The sequence below is a fragment of the Lissotriton helveticus genome, chromosome 6, assembly GCF_964261635.1.
Source record: "Lissotriton helveticus chromosome 6, aLisHel1.1, whole genome shotgun sequence".
NCBI classification, from domain to species: domain Eukaryota; kingdom Metazoa; phylum Chordata; class Amphibia; order Caudata; family Salamandridae; genus Lissotriton; species Lissotriton helveticus.
Genome location: NC_136067.1, coordinates 1,664,776,828 through 1,664,801,035, shown reverse-complemented (window position 1 = coordinate 1,664,801,035; position 24,208 = coordinate 1,664,776,828).

The window sequence follows — 24,208 nt, the reverse complement described above, 5'->3', positions numbered from 1 at the left end:
TATGATTGGGATATGTAAAGTGGGTGACGTCTGTGTGAAGGGTAGAGTGAAGTCTTTCCAGGCCCTTAAGGCAGAATATGACTTGAGTGATAGAGAGTTTTTTCGGTATTTGCAGGTCCGGCATGCCCTGGCCTCAGTTCTGACTCCTGATGTGGCCCTGCCCGAGTCCTCCCCCCTTGAGGATCGTATACTGGATGGACACCTGCCCGATAGCACTATCTCCCTTATCTACAAGAAACTGATTAATAATCGCGCTGACTTATTGGTCCGACTTAGGGAGGTTTGGGTCGGTGACGGATTGGACTTGGATGACGAGGATTGGCAGTCGGCACTCTCTTCTCCGAAAGAGGTCGCCATCCCCGCCCGTCTCCGTTTGGTTCAACTTAAGATCCTCCACCGGGTGTATGTAACTGGTCCGCGTCTGGTTGTGATGGGTTTTTCCCCGGATGGTTTATGCAAGCGTGGTTGTGGGATGAGTGCTACATTTCTGCATATTCTTTGGGAGTGCCCGGTGGTAGCAGCCTACTGGATTGATGTGCTTGCGGTGATGACTGTTGTGACTGGTATTACCCTGCGGCCTGAGGCCCGACAATGCCTGTTGAACGTGTGGGAACCCACCGACTATTCTGTGGCCCAGACCAGATGGGCGACCTTGGGATACATGGTCGCGAAGCGGGATATTGCGCAACTTTGGGGCGCATCCAGACCTCCCGAAGTTTCGGTGTGGGAGGATAACATGGACTGGTCCATGTTCCGAGAGAAGACCGTCTATGTGGCTAGGGGCAGACCGAGGGCGTGGACGAAGATTTGGGGTCAGTGGAATGCATATCGCGGAGATATTTGTGCCCCTCCCTTGGTTGACACTCCCGATGTTACCCTATCTCCCTAGGCTGACGTTCCCGAAAAATTTTCATATGGTTTTAGGATTTTCCTGCCCTCCCCGCTGCCCCCCCCCCCCGGCCATGCCGAGTTTCATTGCTTTGCTTTTGTCTTCCTGATTAGTTGCTTTCCCCTCCGCCTTCTGGGCTGACTTGATTACTGTGCATTCGCCTTGTTTAGAGTTTGTTGTTTTTATGATTAATATAAAAATTGTTATGTCCTGTTCTATGCTTCGAGCAATAATTGGTACATTCTTTGTGCCCGGCCACGGGAATGATCGTTCGCTACTTATGTTGTGCGTTGCTATTAGCGGCCAGCCCGTGTGGTTGTAGGCCCATCTCTGTAACTCTTATTTTATTGCTCAATAAAAGTTTTTAACCAAAAAAAAAAAAAATTTAAAAAAAGAATCTATTGCCTCAGTGCTTAATTTTTAACAGGATACGTGCCAGGGAGCTAGTTAGGAGGCTACCACAGCTTGTACTACCCAATGAAACTGCCATGACAGTTCCTACACTATTACTAACCATCACACTGCTACATTGTGGCAATTCAGACTGTTCACAGCCCCCAAAGATATAAGAATGGTTTGGGCTGCAGGTATTTAGTTGTTTATCATGTATACTTAATTTATAAACAACTGTTGTTCTGCTCATCTCTAAATTATACAAACAGTTCCATAAGCGCAGGTGTTGACAATTAAGTGCTGGTACTGAGCACCGGAAACCACTGATTCAAATTAACCACTGCTACTGCTCAAATGCATGGGAAAGACTTTGTGCTGAAACTTCTGCAGTGTGTTCAGATTTAGAAATCCCCACTGATGGCAATGTGGATGGAGGGACTTGAATGGTGGTTAATGATTTTATTTCTCCTATCTTTTCACACATTGCATAAGTGCTGTACTGAAGAGCGTGCATACAATGTGGGAAACATTTTACAGTGTGTCTATGATTATTATTCTGTACTGCACTTTTACCCTTCCTTTCTAAAACCTATGCTAGAAATAACACACACACAATTACACTATGGTGCAAAGATGTGCACGTGGCTCTAGACAGCTTGAAAGACTGCCAGCTCTGGGGGGAGAACAGCAGCATCTTACATTAGTAAATGTGTTGCAGCCCTGATCTTTCTATCTATTGCAATGCAGCAGCATTTACACTATAACACAGTTTATGTTCCCTGAGAATGTATGCACTTATTGCCAGAAATGTACGTGTCCCATGTGAAGTTTGCTGAGTCCCAAACCAAGTGATTTGGACACAGCAGTGGAGCACTGTTCTCAAGTTCTTGAAGGGAACATCGTCTTCCAACCGGCATAACAGATATTAGAAAGAGCAACTCAAGAAAAGGGAAAAGGAGTTGTAGGCCAATTCAGTACTACTTGACCCATTATGCATCTTTGCATGTCATATTTCCAAATTTGTGGACTTTATAGGATCACAGAAGACTGAAGTACAAGTCAAGGGCTCAATGGTGGCCTGTTAGCACAATGTATGAGACATATAATTGACACATCCATAAAGGCCAAATCTGACCCCAGAGTGAGGAGGTATCTATGCTGTCAAACCTGATACTTATACGTTGTGTATATGCATGGGAGCGTTAGGCTAGAGTTACCCTTGACCCATACATTTTCATTAAGCTCCAGGGAAAACAAGGTGATTCACTAATCAAGTTTACATTCAAACTACCAAATCTCAGACATGTACATCTCCCTTGTGGAAATAAACCAACAACTGCCACATTCTGGTGTATTATAGATCAGTATGAAATTGATGTGTTTATTTTGGCCTACATAAGATTCGGGATGTGAGCCATAATAAGAGGGAAATTCATTTAACACATCTAAAATTGGAACAATGGCTCCCGGTAGCGAAAAGTTGAAGGATTGTCCTGTAAATGTGGGCAAATACACCAATGTTGCCTCCCTCTAAGCTTTCCAATTAAATGTCACCCTCTGTAGCCTGTCAAGTTTGATGAATGCCTCCTACTCCAACATTTGTTGATTTGTGTGTTTATTTAAGCCAACTTTGGGATGTTGAAATCACATTTTCCCCAATTACGTATTTCTTTGTTATGCCCATTATTTCTCTTCTTCACTCATGCCAGAATCTTGACACCTAGACACCCTCGGGTAGACGAGCGCTCTATAAATTGCTATTTCATTTTATTAATTTCATTATTTGCTGTGAGGATAGAGTGGCCAAATGGCTCCTTGCCACCAGGACACAACGTTTCCAGTTCTGAGTTTTGATTTCTCAACTCAGTATATTCCGGGAGTTGTAGTCTTGGTTCATTTTAATTCAGCCAATTGGATCTACACCCTTGATAACAATGATATATAAAAGTGGAATGTGTTGGCCCATGGCAAGTAGTCATCTTGTCTCCCTGTGTATGGATGGATGATGATCAACATGCTGGACAAAAGTAACTGTTATTCCATCACTTTCCCCTTTACAGAATATAGTGAATGAGTGAACAACTGTGACTATGTCTAAAAAATACTGGTAACTCGGTTGTTCAATTCGATAAGTAATCCAAAATGGAATCACTAGACTTTTCTGAAATGAAAAATTACCAGTTGATACCATAATTAGACAAAGCCACAGAGTACACTACTTACCTTCCGCCTTTGAGGTGGTACTAAAGTGTGCAGGAGAAGGGGGTTAAAGGTCCAAATGAACAAAAGTGTGTGGATTCGCATGTAGGAAATATCTTAGTGGAGTAATGTAAATTGCTACTGCAAATACGTGGAGATTGTCTTAATTTAAGCTGATTTAGGTAGGATCATGAGACTATCAAACAACACTTTTGTCTATGATCGGAAGTAGGGGCAAGTGAAATATTTCACTAAAACTGGAACAATGGAGGCACAAGGATTCCATTTCAATGCCACAAAAAGAAGTTGTGGGGATTCTGCTGTCACTTACCCTCCAGCAGAAGCCCACATTCACTCCACAGAGTTGTTCCATAGCAAGTTGTTGCATGGTATCATGGTCATTCTATTTACCCAAAATGGGGACAATTAGAGTGAAATATATGCACGGGTTATAGGAGCTTATGTGCATTATTCTGGGTCAGAGATCTGTAAGCACATTAGTAAAACCGTGCATAGTCAGTGAATCATTCCCTGGGCCTTGCAAGGGCCATTGACTAAAATTAAAAAGGGTCTGCAAAGTACCTCTTTGATGCACATTGTGTTGTGTAACAGAATCATTTTTAAGTTGAGTTTGCTTTTTGACATGTGTGCAAACTATAAGTAATGAGGAACTCTCTCTTAGCAGTGTGCATGATGTTGTTCCTGAAGAATGACACTGCAGATTCTATTTGGATAAAGGGCTGATGCAACCAGGGAAATGGCCAACCTCAGAGATATTCTGGAGAGTCAATTGAAGATCCAAGGCACTCTCTGAGCTTATGAAATGAAACTAAAAATACATTTATTAAGCGCATGGCTACCCTAGGGCATCCCAGCCTTGAAATGCTTAGAATGCAATAAAAGCTTCACATTCAGAGGGATAGGCCTAGCTCCCTTCCAAATTAGACCATTGGTGGACATGCAACCACAATGACAGTCAGGGGAGGGCTACACAGTTATTATCTAAGCAAGGGCACACTTTATTTCAGCACTTAAGAAGTATCTTTAAAACGCTAACATTGAAGGGTGCAGTCTGTGACTGCCATCAACCTTGTGAAGCTGCCTATCAAAAGTACTTTGGGGCTCACTTGGAAAGTGTGCACCTGCATCAATCAGTCCCTGTGTGATTGTGTACCCCAGGGCCCAGGAAGGGCATCGGATAACTGAACACAATGTTGCCAGGATTATATACATATTCAAAATGTTTCTTACGGATGTATGACGTTATAACGCATACTTTTACAACGCCTACCTTTACAATGAAATTTTTACAACGCATATACTTTTACAACGCATACCATTACAACGTAAGTATTGGTAAGTATATAATAATTTTTTCATGTAATATAAATAAAATTAATATAATTTAATGTAATTTAATTTAATTTAATTTAATGTAATTAATTAATTTTTTTAAAAAATTTTTTTACCCTGTACCCCAAAAACCCAAAACTGACCCAGAACCCTAAAAATACCCCTTTACCCAAAAACCCCAAACTGACCCTGAACCCTAAAAATACCCCTTTACCCAACAACCCAAAACTGACCCTGAACCCTAAAAATACCCCTTTACCCAAAAACCCAAAACTGACCCTGAACCCTAAAAATACCCCTTTACCCAAAAACCCAAAACTGACCCTGAACCCTAAAAATACCCCTTTACACAAAAACCCAAAACTGACCCTGAACCCTAAAAATACCCTTTTACCCAAAAACCAAAAAACTGACCCTGAACCCTAAAAATAACCCTTTACCCAAAAACCCAAAACTGACCCTGAACCCTAAAAATACCCCTTTACCCAAAAACCCAAAACTGACCCTGAACCCTAAAAATACCCCTTTACCCAAAAACTCAAAACTGACCCTGAACCCTAAAAATACCCCTTTACCCAAAAACCCATAACTGACCCTGAACCCTACAAATAACCTTTTACCCAAAAACCCAAAACTGACCCTGAACCCTAAAAATACCCCTTTATCCAAAAACCCAAAACTGACCCTGAACCCTAAAAATACCCTTTTACCCAAAAACCCGAAACTGGCCCTGAACCCTAAAAATAACCCTTTACCCAAAAACCCAAAACTGACCCTGAACCCTAAAAATACCCCTTTACCCAAAAACCCAAAACTGACCCTGAACCCTAAAAATACCCCTTTATCCAAAAACCCAAAACTGACCCTGAACCCTAAAAATACCCTTTTACCCAAAAACCCCAAACTGACCCTGAACCCTAAAAATACCCCTTTACCCAAAAACCCAAAACTGACCCTGAACCCTAAAAATACCCCTTTACCCAAAAACCCAAACCTAGCCCTGAACCCTAAAAATACCACTTTACCCAAAAAACCAAACTTATAACATTTTAAATATAATTATATACTTACCAATACTTACGTTTTAATGGTATGCGTTGTAAAAGTATCTGCGTTGTAAAAACATGCGTTGTAAATGTATGCGTTGTAATAGTTTTTACGTTGTAAAAGTTTCGTTGTAATGGTAGTGCGTTGTAAAAGTTGTGTTGTAAACGTTGCATCCCGTTTCTTACAGAGACAGATAATCTAAAAATAATTAATAAACAGAAAATCAGAAAATCACAACAATCAATGGCAAAGACAGTAGATCCTGCCTTTCGAAAGAGTTAGGCAACCTTTTGTGTTTGCCAATGCGTGTTGCTGGTGCTAAACAACATCAGCAACAAGAAAGCAATTACTTTTTTGCCAATGATGAACAGCACTGTCAAACAAAAATGTTTTCACAGCATTATTTACTTACACATATCCATACGTCACCGCCCATAGTCGCACATACGTCATAATGATGCAATGTCAATTTTGTTATTCATTTTACTTACAGTCCTAAATTGGCAGATGCCTATTCTGAGGATGGAAATTATACAACAAAGCATGTTTGCATGAGAGTACATTATCAAGAAAGGAGAAGTCTGACACTACATTGAGGAAGCCAGCCATCTAAAAGTTTGAGAAAAGATTCAAAATTGGGCTTCTAGGGGAAAGAGAGTCATGGAGAAGCAAATGGGGAATCAGGCAGCAATTGCCCATAAGTGGGACATGTAAGGGTGAGATAGTAGGGGTGCTGTTATCAGTCTTACATTTCTAAAGTCATAGGGATTATGAAAAATTCAAGTGTCACACATATAAATGTAGCAAAATAGTCATGCCCATTGAGCAGGAGAGTGGTAGGGATGTGGTATGTAGCCAGTTGAGCATTTTGGAACACACTGTCCTAAATATATTACTAAAGCATGGTCTGGCAGTTCCTTGACAAATTACAGACAGCAGGTTTTCCATTGAAATGACTACTAAATTAGCACAGACATGCAGTTGTACTGATAACACTGCACAGTGCCCTATTGATTATGTGTGGAACTCGGGTTTTAGAGAATAGTTATCATTTGCTCATTACCAAGTTTATTGATTTGTTTTTATTCTATATAAGTATTTGATTCCACCACACTTCAGAATTACAATAGTGCTTAATGTGTGCATTGCTAGCTGCTGACATATTATTAATGTATTTATTTGTTTTGAGTTTTATAGAGCGCTTTACAGTAAACAACAGTAGTACACAAAAGCCTAGGAGGGGGGGGGGGCTGGATACATAAGGGATAAAGGGCAAATATGTACCATTTACAATTACATTTTGCGAGAGACGCAAGGTCCCAAATTCCACTGTGGGGTGCCCGGGGGTGCCGGGTGGATAGTGACTAGGTACTCCAGGGGATGCACTAGTCGGAGGTAGAGCAAGGTCTCTGGGAAATTAGAAGCCAAGATTTAGGCAAGGAATTTACCCATTAGGAAGGTTTTCACATCTTTTTTTAAAAGAGCCATTGAAGGGATTCTTCTAATGGTGGGCGGGAGTGAGTTCCATATTCTTGGTGCGGCCCCAGAAAAGGCCCGATTGTAATTTTTCTTTTTTCCGCAAACGTGCAGGTTGGAGCAAGATGTCTCTGGTGGATCGGGAGTTTCTAGTACCTCCGGATAACACGAGTTTCTGGGCAAGATATGCAGGGGAGTTTGAGTATATTGCCTTGTGCGTGATACATGCCAATTTGAGTTGGATTCTGGCCTCTAGAGGAAGCCCATTCAGAGCTTTCAGATTAGGTGAAATATGGTTGAATTTCCTTGAGCCTGTTAGTAGTCTGGCGGCCCCATTGAGGCAGGCTTTTAAAGGTACCAGGGAGATCTTGGGTAAGCCTGAGAGGGTAGAGCAGCCATATACTAGTCTGGAAATGACTAGTGCCTGGACTGCCATTTTTAGGTTGGAGTGTCAAGGAAGGGTTTCAATTTCCTTAGGTAGCCAGGTGGAATCTGTTTGATTTGGCCATTGAGTTACTGTGGTGCTGCATGTTCAAGTTGCAGTCAAAGGTTATTCCGAGAGATTTGGCCTAGTCCACAATGGTTGGGCCTTAATCCATATCGGAGTCTCATGGTTGGTTTTCTGAGGTGAGATTAGTAGGAAGTCTGTCTTCTTTGCATTCAGTTTGAGTTGGTTGGAGGAGAGCCAGAGGACAGTCAATTTCAAGGCCTCATTCAGGGAAAGAATCTCCTCGAGGGAGGAGATTTTGATGTAGATCTGGTTGTCGTCAGCGTACATGTGGTAGGTGATATGTGTGGTATGTAGTATTTCGGCAAGTGGTTCTAGGTAAAGGTTAAAGAGGGTTGGGGACAGGGTTGATCCTTGGGGAACTCCAACAGTGACCGGAGAGGGAGCGGACAGGTTGCCGTTAATTAAGAATCTCTGTGACCGGTTATGGAGGAAGGACCTGAATTTGTACAGCTAACATTTTGTTGTGTGTCCTTTTCTTTCACACTCAGCATGATTGCCATATAGTTCACAATAAAAATCCTATCACTTCGCAACCAGAGAAAGAAAATTAAACACCAAACTTCATGCTAAAAGAATAAGCAGCAATTTATCAGAAGAGAGAACCTGATATTTGACCTCTATGTCAAGATACATTTTAAAAGCATCTGTACTCCGTAATCACCTTCTCAAGTCCAGTATGGTTATTTTGGGGGTGCACCCCCTGCACCCCTACATCCAGTGCCTATGGATGGGGGGAGAGCAAGAAAAAACAAGCTCCCCCTTGGAGTTCTGAAAAACATATCATTCTTTTCAAAATCTGGTAAAGAAGCTATGCTCCAAAGGATGGATAAACACAAGAAGCAGATGGAAAGCCTTCTAATAGGAAGCAAGCAATTGAGATGGACAAGAGAGACAATCAATCATGAGCAATAGGATGACCCAAAGCCCACTCTGGGTACTAGTATTTTCACAATCGATCCTTCGACAACACAAAACTAAAAGTTATCTGTAGGCGATATATAAAAATGCATGTTTCAGGATTAGGATAAACTGAGCTGTAGGAGCTGGGTTTGTACACTAGGGTGATGGTTCCCCTTTGCACATTCTCTGAGCGGAAGAACAGATGTATTAGTAAAAATTAATATGAGATGCTGAGGTTTGCTTTTCTATTAAATGGCTGTCGAATAAAAGTGTCTCTAGACCCTTTCAAAAGGTAAGGTAAAATGAAACCTGGTGCAAACGGGCGGATAACATGTTCCATATATCTTACTCCATAAGCGCAATTAGTGGTCTAGTTATTTGCATGTGACATTTTACTTCGTTTATGAACAGGCTTGACTGAGCCATGGCATAAACTAGTATATCACTCTCACATTGTATCATGTGAGCGAGTATAGTCTGTGAGTGTGGGGAGCTTTAGATTGTTTTAAGGAGGGGTGGAAGCATTTAAGGAAAGTAAGATAAAACTGTGCCTCTTACAGCACAATTTTTTATATATTGGCTGCAAAGTCCTAGGCTTTACCGTGCAGCTCTGAAAGGGAGCTGGTGATGCACTTAAATACCACAGTGTCTCTTAAAGGACCCAGTAGCGGTATATCTCCTGACCATAGCAAAGAAAAATATTTCTACGCCTATACAAAAATGATGTGCTTCGTACAAACAATAGATGCAAGGATCTGTGGCAAAGGAGAAGCAGTTTTCTCAGTGTTCCAGCTGAGAAGAAAATGACGGGTTAAAATGTATTCCAGGAGAAATTAATTTGGTTCATTCTCACGTTAAAAACCCACCAAAATGTCTGTAGAGATAACATATTCAGTTTGTCAATCTGCCAAGGAGTGCATTGTGATTATGGCACTTTGGTACACGTGCTGAATTTCCATTGCAATTCTAAAGACAATAAACATACAGTAATCAAAATTTCTCATCTGATTTTTTCCACGTAAGCTACATTGCTACACATGTATGACGGCTCCTTCCTGTATCCATCCATCCACCACCCATCGTCTAACCATCAGTCCATCTTTCTATCTATCCATCCATTCATCAATCCATCCAGAGTGATCTAGTGTACAACAATATTGCATTTTGGGAGTATATGTTTCATTGTGCTATATTTAAAACGTTCTCTTTTTTACTGTAGAATTCAGCAAACCGAGATTTTACCCCTTGACTCCACTTCTAGCTTTTCAGTATTGAGAACTATAATTATGTGGTGTTACAACGATCTCTGCCATGAGGTGCATTGACCTACGAATCTCTTTAATGAGAACGGGAATCTGTGACCTATAGGTTACACATGAATCTCTATGTCAACCCACTGAGCACAGTACAGTTTACAGAAATATCTCTGTAGTAGTTGCATTTACCCACTGAGCTTTTTACGTGGAATTATAATCAGTTTCCTGCAGATTACATACAGATCCATACAGCAGATGCATTCGTACACTCAGTTAAAGTTGTAGCTTCTTTATTGTCTCAGTAAATTAAACATTATCAATGATGCATTTAAAAAAGCGGAAATGTACTAAGGGGTGCCTAAATAAAGAGCATCAGTGCTAGGTAATGCATGAAAACAATACCTATCCTTGTGCAATAACACATAATAAAAAAATCAGCTCCAGAAAAATGCATTAATAATTACAGGACCATAACTTGCAGGGACTGATGGTCCCTGGGCCTCATATGGTTGGATGGGCAGGTTGGGTGGGTGGGTGGAGGAGGGTGGACAAGAGGGTGGTGCGTGGGTCTAAGGTGGTGGGTTTGGTGTGCAGGTGGTGGGGGGTGAAAAATCAGCAGCAGATAAGACATACAGTAAAGTGGTTCTTTGAGTTCAGAAGATGTTAAATAGAAAAAGGACGGATAAAAAAGAATGTGTTTATGGATATGCTTTAATTATGTTCTTGATGCCTTGTGATGTAGTTGTTTTTTTCGAAAATGGATAGGAAATTAAAGATCTGTACTCTGAATGTATGCAGCCTTAATGATCCCAGGAAAAGGCAGATATTGGCTAGGATAGTTCAGTTGCTACACATTGATTTATTATGTTTACAAGAAACGCATGTCGCTTGGGCTAATAGGGGATATCTGAAAAACTTGGGGTTGGAATTAGTAGTATGCTCTAAACAAACTGGTGTTAATAGAGGGGTTGCGATATTGATGAAACGTGGTTTGGGTGTCTGTACAAAATCTGTAGCTGATAAATGGGGCCGTTGGGCAATCACTGAATTGAAGATTAGTCAGTGTAGATTTACACTTTGCAATGTGTATGGTCCTAACCTGGATGATGCCGAACTTTTCAACTATTTGAATACAGAATTAGCTCAATGGATACAACCACTGATAATGTGTGGCGATTTTAATATACATACGGACGCCCAGGGGGATATGAGATGCTCTAACGTATATGTACGCAGAAAGAAGCTGGTATATACATCATTAAGGGGTTTGCTTTTAGAGCACGGATTGTACGATGTGTGGAATTTATTATTTCCTGATGATTCTGGGTTAACTTTTTTTTCTGCCCCGCATTCCAAATTTGTTCGGCTAGATTATTTTTTTGTAGCATCTACATTGTTAGGAAAAGTCAACGTTGAGATACAGCCTAAATTGATTTTAGATCATAATCCTGTAATACTAGAACTGGTTTTAGATCATGAGACAAAAGAAAGTAGCCCAGTCTGGTCTTTTGAGAGAAAGCTGCTACTCAATGAAGAATACTGTCAATACATGACTAAGATAATCCAGGAATTCTTTAAATTCAATAAAGGATCAGCTGCGCAGACAATGGTATGGGATACTTTTAAATCCGTCGTCAGAGGGGAAACCCTTAGTTATGCTAGCTTTAAACGCAAAAGGATGTGGGCTAAACATAAAAAGGATTTTGATGCGGTTACATTGGCGGAGCGTAAACTTGCAGAGACAGTTAGTTTGGGTGCAGATTCTAAGATAGCCCAAAGAGATCTTATTATTAAAAGGGCGAGCGCGTACACCAATATTGCTGATCAAATAGCGGAAAAGTTTTCCCAGCATAAGGAAGACGCTTATGAATTTAGCGAACAAACAGGTAGAATGTTGGCTAAAAGATTAAGGGACAAAATAGTGTATAATGATATTGCCAAAATTATTGATTTAAATGGTGTTTTGCAAGAAACTAAGGAGGGCGTTTTGGAAGCCTTCCAAGGATTCTATCAATCTTTGTACAGCTGCCCCGGGTCAGATTCCGGATCAGGGGATGACGGTGAATATCTAAAAGACTTGGTGTCGAATGGATTACAGGATGCGCAAAAAATTATATTATCGGCACCTTTGGTTTGGGAAGAAGTCGAGTTGGCTTTATTAGGATTAGCTCAGGGAAAGGCTATGGGTCCTGATAGTATACCACTTGAATTTTATCGAACTTTTAAACATATTCTAAAAAATGATCTATTAGAAATTTGTCAACAAGCCTTTCTTGGCAATGCTCCTGACTCCTGGTCCCAAGCAACGATGGTGGTTTTTAAAAAGAAAGGAAAGAAAGATACTGAAATGGGATCTTATAGGCCCATTTCGTTACTAAATTCTGACAGCAAGATACACTCAAAGTTAATAGCGAACAGACTGAATGACCTAATGCCAGGGCTGGTCTCACAAAGACAACATGGCTTTATAGGGGAGAGGAGTTGGCCTAACGGCTAGGGCGCTCGACCTCGGACCTGGGGATCTGGGTTCGAGTCTCGGTAACGACGCCAAACCTCCTGTGATTCTGGGCAAATCACTTAATCTCCCCGTGCCTAAAAAAATGAATGTGTGTCCTCATGTAACGTAACTGGTGGTATGTAAAGCGCTCTGATACCTGATTCGGTTCGGGTCTAGTTCGCGCTATATAAAACTCTGCAAAAAAAACAATTCTGCATAGAGATACTACAGACCATATCAAAAGGAACATATCCATGCTGGACTGGTTGCAGGGTACTAATTTCCCTGTTGGCGTGGCCCTGTTGGATGCTGAGAAAGCATTCGACAGGGTCTCCTAGAGGTTTTTGTGGTCAGTCCTGGCTTGGAAGGGGTTTTCGCCGGAATTTATTATGGCCATACAGACCTTATACCGTCAGCCAGCGGCTACTATCCATATCTCCGGTAGGCTGTCAGGGAATATTGCGATAGGAAGGAGGACGAGGCAAGGTTGCCCCTGTTCCCCCTTGTTGTTTGCTCCTTATATTGAACCCTTTATAATCACTTTGGAGAAAAACCCGGTAATAAAACCTGTTGAGATAAACAATGTGGCGTATAAAGTATTTGCGCACGCAGATGACATTGCTGTGGTTACGTCTGATGTTAGTAATGCCTTACCCGGGATCATTGACGCAGCTGAGGTATTTGGAGGTTTTTCGGGCTATAAATTAAACGTCTCTAAGACACAATTGATTCACTCAGAGGCTGGTCGACCAGCTGATATCAATTTTGAAGAAGATGCAACCTATCTAGGCATCAAAATATCACCTAAAGTTGAGGATATTGTGGAAAAGTCAGCCCATAACACACCTGATGCCCAGGCTGCTGGCGCAGGACGCCTCTTAGTTCCCATCTTGAACAATTACCAAATAAAGAGACGGGCGCTGGAAGCAGGAAGACAAGATCAGAGTTTTATTTCTCATGAGGAGAGCCTGTCATTTCGGACACTCGCATAGTGTCTTCAGGAGGTGCTCTAACAAGTTTCTCTGAGGCTTCGTCTTTTATACACATGTTTATGATGCACAAACATTCCTTATTACAATAAAGACACTTTGAAGTAGGAAAAAACATGCTTGGAATCCCAGCTTCAGGCCTATTCCCATACCAGTCGATCAGATGTCATCCTCCCCTCCTGAATGTAACAAGAGATTGTGATCTCTCAGCCGGACATTCCTACAGGACACGAGGGCAGGAGGGGATGATCAGATCAAAGGTTGGGCAGGCGATAAGGTCGGGGACTTCGGCTGGTGTATCACGGTTTTGTTATGCTGGGCAGGAAAAAGGGGGGGTGTACATTCACGAGGCTTGGTCTTAGGACTTGGGACCGGGTCGAGAGGCCAAGTGCAGCCGGGGGGGTGGGGGGGGTCGTCAGCTGAGGGGAAGGGTGTTCTCGGGAGGAAATGGGGGGTGTGGGTCAAGCAGGAGGGTTACTTCTAGAGCAGGGTCACGCAGAGGGAGAGGGTCTTGTGGCCGATGCATGAGCAGTGCGCGCGGGGAGGGGTGCCGGGAACGAACGGGCAGGGAGGCCATGGTGCCTAAAATGGCTGTCGTGTACGTGTGTGCATGGGTCTATGCTGGCGGGATAATACAGTCAGGGTTTAGCGATATCCGTTCTGCTTACCACAAGGGGTACAGTGAACACAAATGAACGCCGCTTATGTGCATATACATTGCCATTTTCAACAGTCGCCGCTTTTTTACATAAGCTTAGTTCATTTCTATACAGCCGATACGATTGGCGGAATGCGGTACATATGAATTTACATTTGTTGGGTTATTCATATAAGTCTAGAGATCGGCATAATACTTAGTCGGGGTCAATCAAGAAAATGTTCCGACACATTATAGAATCAGGTTCTGACTTTCTCTCCGGTGACATCAAAATACAGTAAAAAGTGCTCTGATACCTTCGGGTCTTGTCAGTGCTATAAGAGACTTTTGGAAAACTAAATATATGAGTGACCGATGAAACATTTTTGAAAGCAACACAAAATGGTTGAGGGAGGAATTCAGTTCGATACAAGCAATTAGTGAAGGGGTGGGCAGAAAGTTCAGGAAGGAGGGTCTTTGTCACAGTGTCTTTTTAACAGAGTCCGTCTTCTTTCGTTGGCGCTGTTGAGCACCGGCGGTGGAGCTATAGGTCCAGCTCGGATTCATCCTTACGCGTTGCAGGGTGCGATCAGTCCTCTGCTGTTAGATCACAGTCCTGTTTCCTAACTGATCTTCTTAGGGGTGCCTCATGCTGGGCACCTGCGTGTCTTTCTTCTTCCGTGGCAAAACCTTATTCTATCTAAATGTTGCTCTTCTTTTCTGAGTCAAAAGTTATGCGAAAAAGGTGATGTTGTTGAATAATCGAGGGAAGAGAGGGCGGAGTGGGATCAGATCTTTGAGCACACCAAGGGACCAAAGGAGCAAAGGATGACGAGCAGGCAGGCCCATCAGTCGGGCTCAAAAGGGACGGGGACTTCAGGCACGAGTGGGTCAGCAAATCGAGGGCTTCAAGGCAGCCCTTCATTCCTTTATCTGCCGAGTTTGAGAGTGGTGCCTCGTCCCGCGTCTCGTTGCTCTGTGATTCCACCTTTGGTCGAGGTCACACGTGCTTCATGATCTGTGGCCAGGCTGTGCGTCATGTCCAGCTCCTCTCCTCCGGTGATTGTATCTTTGAATGGGTACAAAACAAGTTTTAGAAAAACTGGCAGGAGAAGACATTTATACATCTCAATTCCGTCCCCAATCCTAAGTAGGTGGGGGATATGTTCATCAGTCACAGTCAGAAGTCATCACTTATGGAGTATGTAGGAGGGTACATTTCTATTGAATTCGTATACCTATTTGGCGTTCATTCGTGACGTACGTGGAGAGAAGGACTCCCATTGACAGTGTATTCTATCAAACTCGAAATCGAGTCCTTAGGTAGAGACTCGCACTTTTTTCTAACCCAAGTACTGACAATCTTACATTTCCCTTCGGGGTCGGCTAACTCTTGCAAGCAGGGGTTATCATCATGAGGGGGGGGGGCAGAGGTTAAACATGCTTTTCTTGGGGAGCGACGGCTAATCAAGGTAATCAATTACGCTTCGGGGATAGCTGATATGGAGCTGGGGTCAATCGAGGACGCTTTGGACGCTTTGGACAGGGAGCTGGGGTCAATCGAGGGAAGCGAGGACGCTTTGGACATCCGCACTTAAGTGCAGAGGGGTGAGGCAATTTGGGCATTGGGGATTGCATTTCTAACGAACTGAAAAACAGAAGACCATTGACGTTATAGTCCCCCTATAAAAAGGCCAGATTAGGGGACATCAGTCGTCTTACCTGTCCTTTCTTTCATTACCAACTCGGGTTCTATCGTTTCGCAGAAAGGAGAGGTAGTAATATGGCAAGTTACAGTCGTTTTAGTTCCTGTCAATTTTGCCGAACACCTTTGTGTTCGAAGAGACCCAATTAGGTTTGTGCCGGTGGGGCACAACGTTACCATACAAGGGAGGAGGGAACAGGGGGATCCTCAGAGAGAGAGAGAGAGAGAGAGAGAGAGAGAGAGAGAGAGAGAGAGAGAGAGAGAGAGAGAGAGAGAGAGAGAGAGAGAGAGAGAGAGAGTCCGCACTCTAAACGAACCATTCCGTACACGTATGACAGGGAGGGAGAGGGAGAGAGAGAGAGAAACGTGTACAATAATGGGCCATTCAGTGCGCACACAACACAGAACAGCAGGGGTCAAGTAATACGGAAACACAGGCAGAGGGACGACGTAGACCCATACATTACGTGCACACAAACTCAGGCGGGGGAGACAGTACATGTATTATGTACAAAAATCCAAGACAAAACATAGAACAGTGACTGGTATTATATACAAAAAATCCAAGACAAAACATAGAACAGTTATTGGCCAAAATGATCTCTGCCTGTATGCTGCGCATCCTTAGCATCCTAAGCTCTTTTTACCTTTTTCTTCTCTTTTATCGTCGGCTGCCTTCACCGGTGGCTTTAGTTATATACACTTATATGCCTTTGGCAATTGGTCAAGAATTAACCTGGTCGGGCTAAGATGTTTCCAGGCTGAGGCAACAGTGGGTGTTAGTTGTGAGAACAATGGGGCAGCTTTGATTTTCATATCTATGAGGGTGCGAAAGGAGGTAGTAGATTTTAAACACTGGCAACATTCCTAGTCCTCCGAACGGAGGGTACTTGGGTAAACCTCACCTCGGAATATTCCTTAAACTTTCCCTATTTAGTTAAACGTAGGAATTCATTCATTAGTGCACGTCATTCCTGGTTGTATTATTCGGGGTGCCAAGCGAAGTCATATTTCGTAGTTTCCGCTTCAGTCTGTCCTCCCAAGCGCTAAGTTCAGGGAGAGAAATAGCCATTGTTCGCTCGTCGCGTGTAGGTACCATAATCGAACCCCTTTTTCCCATCTTCGTCCGCTAGATCACCATTTTCCTTTTCGTTCTTTAGTCGACGTTCCGATGTGACCTGCAGAAAGAGGGAAAAAGAAGGGGGGCGGGGGCAGCATTTTAAAAACACATCAGCGCGCATAAACTCGAAAAGGCTTTTACTTACTACATACTCGGGTTATCTCCACTGGACGCAGTCCCTGCCAACTTGGCGTTTAAGCCCAGGTGGACCATTTAGTGTGGGAGAGATGATTATCGGAAGCCTGTGGATAGCATAGGTCGCCCAAGTGTGGTATTACGGATCGTGCGCAGGGGGGGGGTCAGAACAAAGGGCAGTCGGGGCAATGTGGGGGGGGCGAGCTCGTACTCTCCTTTGAGAAAAAGTGATAACCTACAGTGGTACGGGGTCGTTTGTCGTTCGTACCAGGGGGGGGGGTCAGGTGACATTCCTTCGGGGCGACTTAGGCGCATTTTTAAAACAACTTTCCTGATACAGGTAGCTTATAAAATATAGGCTAAATACCAGGATCTTTAGCGGTTGCTTTAGGCTGTACAAAAATGCAAAACACATACAACAAAAACCTGGACGGTTCATATTTGCAATATTTCTGCGTACTATACTTTTTAACCCTTAACTAATCGAGCTGAGCCATTTCACCTGTAATTTAGTTATATCGGTTTGTTGTCATTTATTCGAAACTTACCAATTTACGCGTGACAACTACGTTTGCTTTTTCCAAAAATCTTTAATAAAAATGTTGGTGCATAAATACGGGCCTACAACCCTGTGGGCCGGCCAGAACTGTACATGTGGGGATACTTATTAGTGGAAAACCTAATGGAGTCGGTGGTCGTTGATTTCATAAATACCAATGCGACAGGTGCAATAAAATCATATCGAAACTTCAGTGTGAGCGAGTATCATAAGTGTTGAAATTCGAACTTTCAATAATCATGATGCGCCTAAACTTAACAACAATTCATTGTCCGAACGTTCAATCAGTACCCATCTCACTTCAATTCATTGTCCGAACACATAATCAGCACCCATCCCATATCAATTCATTGTGTTTAAAAATTGCATACATATTTCATGACACCAAGGCTGAGCAATCGGGGTACAACAAGGAGTTGAAAGTTTCATTTGTACCAGCGCCTTTTTGGGGGCAGCCAGGCAGATCCAGGCATAGTCAAAATCTCCACCAACTCGTGGTTGGCCCAGAGCCTCTGTCGGCAGTCCAAAAGTTCCGTTAAAAGGGCAACAGAAAGGATCGGCAGTATGAACCATCAGTCAAAGGGGGAGGGAGGCAACAATTTTTTCTACCGGGTCATACTGGGTTTTCACCGGAACTGATCCGAACTGTAGTCTGCAGGATTTTAGTCATTCAAACTGAGGCTGGCGTCAGCATGGGAGCGCCGGGTCTTGCGGCTACATTTTCATCGTTCCGCGGGCAATCATGGCAGTCATTCCCCATCGGGGGTGTCTGCGGGGGTCGGGGGCCCCCGTGGCTCCTATAGAATCTTCAAAGTCGAGGAGAACACTTCTGATTGTGGGACTCATTTCTTAATCAACAAGCAACCGGGCCATCTCTCCACGCCGGGCCCGCTCCAGCAGGGTCGACCGCCATTTTACGAGTGGGCGAACCCTCGTCGGGTGAGTGGAGCGTTGGGGGTGCCACTGGGGGCCTCCACCTGGGGAGGTGGGAGAGGCTCGTTTGCGCCGCCTCTCCCTCCCAGCGCACCCCACGCCGTTTTTCTCGGCGCTAATATTCATGATGGCCGGACCAGGCGATGAGAGGGGGGGGGTCGGAGGCATAGGCAAGACATCCCCCCCCCCGGTGGCCTGCAAGGCGCCGCTTCAGGGCCGAACGGGGAGCTCATACCAAGCCGTGGCTGGACCAGGAGATGCGAGGGGGGGGGGTCGGTGGCATGAGCAAGACATCCCCCCCGTGTTGTCGCAGCCATTATTGAAGAAAGAAGAGGGGATGCCCGGATCCCGTCGGCCTCGGCTCCTCTTTTGGCCCACCTTACTCGACGACCTCCGGCCGACGGCTGGCAGCAGGACCCGCCCTACACGTGCCGAAGATCTCGTCTTCCGGATGGGCGTAGCCGCGAACCTGTTGCACTTCGGGAGTTTCCAGAATGGGGGTAGGTATCTGTTGACTTGTATCTGTCTCATGTTACCGTTATTGGGGCGTGGCAGGCGGTGGGACAGACATGTGTGGAGCAGTGAGGGGTGGCGAAGCCTGGTTGCCTTGTGGCTGTCGTGATGTCAAGCTTGGCTTCTCTCACCATTTTCATGTTTCGTATTACGAACTTATTTCTTAACGTTTCTTTTTTCTAGCGAAATCATGTGTTTTATCGTGAGCTATTTCTAACGTTTTCCTATTTGTAGTGAAATCAAAAACTCATCAGTGGCCTACTGATTTTGCTTTCTTATTTCTTTCTTCCCTTTTTTTTCCTAGCGTGTTTCATGCTAAGGTTTCTGTTAACAGGATACGGTTATTACTTCGTTATTGTTGCATATGTCCTTTTTATTAGGGGGTGTCCTCTGGTCGAGCCAGATGACCTACCTCTAATAAATGGTCCGGGTGGAACTAGTTTACCAATCAGTGGGGAGTAGATAGGCCCGAGAGATTACAACGGGGGACAAAGGTCTGCATTACCTACCCTTCACTTCTTGCAAAGATTAGACAGAATATTTCTTTTCTACGTTATTTGCAAACAGAGAATACCTCAAAAGAACTATTCCTTGAACAATAAATGTCCAGACAATCAATCAGTCAGTGGGGAGAAAAACAGGCATGACGGATTACAACGGGGACAAAAATCTGCATTACCTATCCTTCACTATCTGCAAAGGGGGCAGAATATTTCTATTCTTCCCTGTTTGTAGACAGGGAATATCTCAAAGAGCAATAATCGATAAAAATCGATAACAAACAATCAGTGGGGAGAAAAATAGGCATGACGGATTACAATAGGGGACAAACGTCTGCATTACCTATCCTTAACTATTTGCAAAGAGAGAGGAACGTTCCTATTCATCGCTGTTTGCAAATAGAAAATGTCTCAAAGAGAACCAATACTTCAAGTACAATCAATCAATCAATCAGATGGATAAAGCCATCCTACCAATCGGACGTAAAGACGTCCTACTTAACCTTACCCGGACCGGACCGTGTGGGCAATTCTTCGCCTTCCATTTTCCAGCGCCCAATCGTTCTCTTTCTCCATGTTTTTACCGCAGCATTCCTGTGGGATTCCAGTCAGGACAGTAGGTCACTTGAGAGAGGTCCGTTCGGAATCGGTGAAGTTCATTCAATCGGCAGCCGGATGAGGGCCCTCTCAAGGCAGGTATACTCCAATCGTTTAGATGTTCACCCCATCGTCTGGACCTCTCTTACCGGACCTTATGTCGCTGATGGACCCCGCGTTGGGACGCCAATTGTGGAAAAGTCAGCCCATAACACACCTGATGCCCAGGCTGCTGGCGCAGGACGCCTCTTAGTTCCCATCTTGAACAATTACCAAATAAAGAGACGGGCGCTGGAAGCAGGAAGACAAGATCAGAGTTTTATTTCTCATGAGGAGAGCCTGTCATTTCGGACACTCGCATAGTGTCTTCAGGAGGTGCTCTAACAAGTTTCTCTGAGGCTTCGTCTTTTATACACATGTTTATGATGCACAAACATTCCTTATTACAATAAAGACACTTTGAAGTAGGAAAAAACATGCTTGGAATCCCAGCTTCAGGCCTATTCCCATACCAGTCGATCAGATGTCATCCTCCCCTCCTGAATGTAACAAGAGATTGTGATCTCTCAGCTGGACATTCCTACAGGACAAGAGGGCAGGAGGGGATGATCAGATCAAAGGTTGGGCAGGCGATAAGGACGGGGACTTCGGCTGGTGTATCACAGTTTTGTTATGCTGGGCAGGAAAAAGGGGGGGTGTACATTCACGAGGCTTGGTCTTAGGACTTGGGACCGGGTCGAGAGGCCAAGTGCAGCCGGGGGGGGGGTCGTCAGCTGAGGGGAAGGGTGTTCTCGGGAGGAAATGGGGGGTGTGGGTCAATCAGGAGGGTTACTTCTAGAGCAGGGTCACGCAGAGGGAGAGGGTCTTGTGGCCGATGCATGAGCAGTGCGCGCGGGGAGGGGTGCCGGGAACAAACGGGCAGGGAGGCCATGGTGCCTAAAATGGCTGTCGTGTACGTGTGTGCATGGGTCTATGCTGGCGGGATAATACAGTCAGGGTTTAGCGATATCCGTTCTGCTTACCACAAGGGGTACAGTGAACACAAATGAACGCCGCTTATGTGCATATACATTGCCATTTTCAACAATATTACTTCCTTGAATTTGGACCCAATAATTGTCTCCTCTAACAAGACATTGGAAAGGCTCAATAACTTACATTTATCTCTTTATGGGCGTACTAATGTTTTAAAAATGTTTATTTTTCCTACATTTTTGTATTTATTTCGGGTTATCCCTTTACTTATTTCAGCCTCCTTTTTTTCCTGTATTGAGAGAATGTGCTCGAGGTTTTTATGGAGCTACTCCCGTTCAAGGAGAGCTCTTAAATGGTGTATGCTACCTAGATCCATGGGAGGCTGGGGTGTACCCAATTTCCGTTTATATCATTGGATAGCTATATTACAGCACATGGGGGTTTTAATTTTGCAGGATGATCCAACAGAAGATTTTGCAGTGCCCTCTATTTATGAGATGCTATTGGGTACAGATGCAAGGCAATGTTTAAACCAATTAATTGAACCCAGTTATTACAAGAAAATAAAAATTAAAGTTGTTAGCACTGCTTATGAAATATGGAGAAAAACCAAAAAGAAATTTGGCATAGGTTCTAAACAAAATTGGAGGATCCTCCCTGCGCTCCAAATTTAATAAGAATAAAGGTATTGTAAAGTCAATATAACAATCTCCGTGAAAACAGCAATTAAAGCATCCTAAATATACAACCACAATCACGCGATCACTTGTATTGCTCGATATCCTTCAAGGTCCATTTCTCAATTTAGAAAAAAGTAAAGTCTATTCAATGTTCCAATATCTAATCTTGACTGAGAAATATAATCTAAAGGCTGTTAGATCCAATGCAAAATTCTTCGTTATTATCTTGCATGATGTTTCAAAAACTCCATTACATCCATACACAGCCAACACGTGTTTCGTCAGGCTTCCACATTTGCCAATGACTTCAACAGGGCTGCATTTCGAACATAAAATGACATATATCAGACATCTTTGATCTCAAAAAGAAAAAAGATGATAGACCCTCGTCCAAAGAAAAATAAATGTCACCAATAACAGAAGAATAGTAAAGACCATAGTATGCTTTTAGTTCATACAAGAGAGAAATGAACAGAATGACACAAAAACGCCACTAAGATCATGAGGTCTCCATTGTGCCCATCCTCTTTACCCAGTAATAGAGGTAAATGTGGACAATATTCACCTCAAAGGTCAAATAGATGAATTCTTCCTTTTGAACAGGCAATCTCCTTCCTACTATCTACATGGTAGAATATACCCAACGTTAACAAATCACCCACACAACATGTGCAATAAACCTCTTATTAATCCTGCCAGTGTCCAGGCCTATGAATTATAGTTACTCGTCCTAAAATACTTCCAGTAAAAGTTATCCAACATCACACGCTTCGTAGTTACATTAGTCCAGTCTAACTTAGTTTACTCCACTCTTGGGAGATGATTCACAAGAAATCTAAAATCTATAAGTGGTATTAGAAATATGCGAATATAATCGCATTCTAAGTATACACTCACCACTTATAAGTAGTAACACAGAATTGAATAGTGTGTCTCTTATAGTTGTTCTTTTAGGAAGGGTACAACCCTATCTAATAGGCTGAGTCCTAGCTATATGAGAGTACCTGACAAAACGAATTGGCTCAGCCGTCAACCACATGGCTTTTATATCTGTGGGAACTGCAGTTCTTGCAGATGGGTGATTACAGGAGGATTAAAGAATTCAATTATAATCACATGGGCAATTTTAGGATCAATACATTTATTAATTGTGATACTATCCATGTAGTCTATGTAATTGTTTGTTCCTGCACTAAAATTTATGTGGGGAGTACTACAAGAAGACTACGTGACAGGATGATAGAGCACTTTCGTGCACTTAAGAATGGTGATACTAGGTATACGATAGCTTCACATTGTATCAGGACTCAAGATGACCCAAAGAAACACCAATTCTACTACCATGGGATAGATGTTGTAAAAGCTGACAAGAGGGGCGGAGACAGAACTCTACGACTGTGACGTAGGGAGTGTATGTGGATCATGAAATTGAGGGCTGTGGAGGATGGCCTGAATTTGGACTCGGAATTACAGTATTTTTTGGGACATTAAAATTGTATGTTATCGTCAAATACTTGATTGTATGGTTTAACATGGATTTTTTCTTTTTCACTTTAAGTCATTTAAAACCATGTTATGTTTGCATTAGTAGATATTCCCCTGAGACCTATACTGTTAGAACGCATATTCTCGAGCAATGTGAAATTTCAATGTTTTGACTGCAACATTATGAGTTATAACCTATATATGTCGCCAATGTAAAATTTATTTACCCAATATTGCGGATAATATTGTGGTTTACATTTATGATGAATTGTACCTTATGACTTATTTTCCCTTTTGCTCTATTTTCACTCTATGGGTCTTTGAATCTATACTTTTACATACAATTTTTATATTTTTTTTATATTTTAGTTTGTACATCCTGTCTTTCTCCCTTTTTTTAAAAACTTTTTTTGTATTGTGAACTCCTCTAATTTTTCCTCTTTGTGTGTGCCTGGGATAATTTTAGGGATTATTAAACTGAGTGGTGGATATATTGTATACCTATTATTGTTAACTTGATGATTACAGATTTGTCTAATTTATTTCACACCAAGGGATTGATAGTATTGCTCATCGGTGTATTATTCCTTTTCTGTATTCTTTCTTTATACTTATTCGAAGAGGGGACTTTGTGATAACGGAGGTGAAGTACACCTTTTTGCATTAACATTACGGATAGCACCATGAATAAGGATTTGCTTAGCATGGATTACAATCTCGGTTCGAGACTGCTGTGGACACACAATGCATTGTATCTTTTTACCTTTACCGTGTGTATTTTGGATATTTTGGACTGTATTATATGTAACCCTGGGCGGGCAACTTCGCTACGCCCACGAAGTGGGCGTGGTGTCGCCTA